Raw genomic sequence first — 3,611 nt, 5'->3', positions numbered from 1 at the left:
ATTGTGATTTATAGACCACCTACTTCTATTGCCCACCTGTGTTGCCTTCCTTCCTTATTTTTTTCTCTTTAAATTCTTTAAAGAAAGTTTTCTGTCTTCCTTTTATGGATTTCTATGAGACCTTTGTCTTTCATTCACCTGCCGCTATGTCGGTTTCTTCTGCGCCTTTCGATCGGGGAGAACCTCCTTTTCATCACTTGGAGGGTGAGTCTTTGAGTGGTTTTTAAGTTTTTTCTTTTATTTTTCTTTTCTGTTTCTTTTGACAAATTGTGCAAATAATGAGTGTGTTTTTTTTTTTTTTTTTGCCTTTTTTGTTTTTATTTTTTCTCTTTCTTGTAATTGCTTTGTTTGTTTTATCCAAATTGATGTTCCTTCATTGTCCAAGATCCATGAGAAGCTGGCTCGTAGAGCATGGCCTTAGAAGGCACAATTGAAACGCCAAAGAGCACACCCACGCCAAAGAGCACACCCCCTTCTCCTTCAGCGGCAACTCATTGATCCGTAAAAGTCTTTGTATGCAAGTTTGAAGGTTCACAAATTTATTTTTTATACATATTGTCATCCTTCGACGAAGGGAGGTATGACAGTGACTTGCATAATAATGCTCGAAAAATGCAATTGGGTCACTAAAAAGGATATATGAAATCTTTATTGACCCAAATGGTCAATTTTTGTATAGTTATATTCTTCTGTCAAAAAAATCTTGTGATTGTAGTGTTAAATATGACTTTTTCTTCCCTATAGTAGTGTCTAGTGGTTTAGTTTTTGAATTGTCTCCTTAGTCTTTAGTTATTTTTTTTTATATAGTTTTACGGCCACAGTAGCATGAGAACCCTTAAACCCATGATATTTCATTACTTTTGGTAATAAGTGAGTCCATTAGAAGAAAGATCCACGGACAAAAGTTTTTCTCCTTTAGATTCGAGTTCAAGTTAACTGATATTGATTCTCTAGGGTTTTCGTATTATTTTATAATTGTTGGTTTCTCCTTTAGATTTGAGTTATGAGTTTGAGTTAAATGATGTTGGTTCTCTAAAATTTTCATGTTATTTTATAATTTTTGCATTTAGACATGTCTTTTTTGCTTAGATATTATAATCATCGATGAATGAATACATTTATCTTTCTAAAAAAGAAGTTTTTGGATAAATATATGAAAGTATTTCTGAAATAAATTAATTAAGAGTCTGTTATTTATCATTAAAAAGTTTTAAATAATTTGATTTATGAAACATGAAATTATATATATGTATGTGCCTAGCTAGTAAGAAAAAAAAAAACTTAAATTTATAAGTAGTAATTAATTATACTTTAGATTTTTTTTAATTATATTTATACTCTAAATTTATTAATATATATTTTCATAGAGTATTTTATATTAATTTATTAAATAATTTAATTAAATTATAATTCATTAAAAAAATAAATTAATTATATTATTGATTATTTATAAAATAATTTAGACTAATTATTAATTGTACTTAAAATTTTACTAATTGAGTTTTAAATTTTTATAAAATAATAAAATTATTCTATTTAAACTTTTAATTTATAAAATTCAAAACACAACTAATAAAATTAGATTATAATCAGTAAAATATATAATTAATTTTTTTTAATAAATTATCAATATTATGATTTTTTTTATTATAAATCATTGAACAAATTACGACTTTTATTCGAATTCAATGAATTAACCTAATTAATATATGAATATAATTCAGCCCCTTAAATTTGATGGCGTACTTCCTTATTAACAGTAGAGTATAATTCCTTAAAAGAATTAATGTGTAATTATATATTAAAAAAATTAAACTTTAATTTTCCTTTTTCTAATGTTCCGTCAAATTGTAAATTCATCACAATTTTTTAACTGTCTTTGTATGTAATTATTTGGTTCAAATAAAAGAATGAGAGTAAAGAAGGTAGTTTTTTTTTTAATTCCTCGATTTTCTTAAGAAAATAAAATTGACATTTGAATGAAAAACTTTATGTCAATATTTTGTTATTAATAAATTTTTCTCACCATAAAAATCGAATAAATTACCGTTAATTTAATTAACAAAAACTGTAGTAATGTATGATAAATCAATTTCTATATAATCTTTTAATTCATTGATAGTGCCTTCAAAAGAAAATTTTATTATATGAATAAAAAAATATATTTTTAAAGACTAACTTGTTTCTCCATTTGAATTACAAAATGATATAGAAAATAAAGTATTAAATTTATTTCGTGTTGAAGTTGTGTTAATTTATTTATAATACATTAATAATAGTATGGTATTATGTTTTGATTGACTAACCCGATTTGATATATTTGTGACATGATTTATTATTAATATTATGTGTTGATCCATGATTGATCAACCTATTTCAACCTACATCCACAAGTATATATTTTTCATTTCATAATAGTTGGTTTTATGTTCTTTATTAAAATTTATTTAATTTATATATTTATACAATACATTAAACATTATTTTTTGTAATTTTTAAAAATATTAATTAGTTAAATATTGAAATACTACTTATTTAATATTTAATATTAAGTTTTATATTTTTATATATTATTAAAATTAAAATATAAATTTGACATAATACATTATTTTATAAATATTAAAAAAAGTGAATTGTATTAAATATGTTAAATAAGTAAAATTGAGTAATATCCATGTTTCAAAGCTAAATACTTTTAGTATGGGGATTTCTTTTCGGATAAAGAAGGTTCTCGACTTAGTTTTATTTGAAAGAAAAAATTTCAAGCTCAGGAGCTTTTGAAGCAGGGATGTCGATGGAGAGTAGGCGATGGCCAACAGATTAGTATATAGGATGACCCATGGTTAAAGGATGGCAATTTTTAGGTTGAATCAGTGATGCTTCCAGGATGTGAATATATGCAGGTTACTGACTTATTAGACGAGACTGGCATGCATGGAATCTGGATCTCATTCATGGCATCTTCCAACACAAGAATGTTGAGCTGATTTTATCTATTCCTTTTAGTCGTTTTGATAGATTGGATGCTTAGGTTTGGCATTATGGGAAAGAGGTGTAGACAATGTTAAGTCATGATATTATGTAGCTCGTCCTTTATTGGGTGATAGGAATGTAGCTTTTATTCTGGAGAAGTGGAGAAGCTTATGGAGACTTGAGATTACTCTAAAAATTAAAAATTTTCTTTGGAGGGCCTGCCGAGACATTTTACCTACGAGGAGTGAGCTAATTGATAGAGATCTTCTCATGGATTCGGAATGCACTTTTTGTCATATGCTTGGGAGGATATTGCCCATGTTCTTTTAAAAATGTCCAGTGGCATGTGCACATTGGTAGCTACTGTGGGTGGACTTTGGGGCATCTGAGGTTGGTAGTTTTGGAGATTAGCTTTTTAGTGTCCTAAGATGTAGTGGATGGGGTGCAAGTTGGTGAATGGGCAGCAGTAGCTTGGAGTATATGGAGAAGCCGTAATCGCCATTTGTGGCGGGGTGAGCAGTCTAGCAGTCATTTTATCTTTCAGTTTGGGCTTCAATATCTTCGGGATTAGCTGGCTCATCGCAAATCTTAGGTGCATGAGACTGTGAATGGTGGTAGGATGTCTGATATAGTAGAGT

General features: G+C 27.7%; 1 long non-coding RNA gene across 1 annotated transcript; it reads left to right on the top strand.

Annotated features, from left to right (window-relative positions):
• Window positions 1-840, top strand: LOC122725066. The gene is made up of 2 exons (XR_006352445.1): window positions 1-204; window positions 386-840. It is a non-coding gene; the product is annotated as an uncharacterized LOC122725066 (long non-coding RNA).
• Window positions 841-3,611: the final 2,771 nt, after the last annotated feature.

The sequence above is a fragment of the Manihot esculenta genome, chromosome 11, assembly GCF_001659605.2.
Source record: "Manihot esculenta cultivar AM560-2 chromosome 11, M.esculenta_v8, whole genome shotgun sequence".
NCBI classification, from domain to species: Eukaryota; Viridiplantae; Streptophyta; class Magnoliopsida; order Malpighiales; family Euphorbiaceae; genus Manihot; species Manihot esculenta.
The sequence above is the reverse complement of the archived record's forward strand: the minus strand, read 5'-3'. Positions and strand labels throughout refer to the sequence as shown.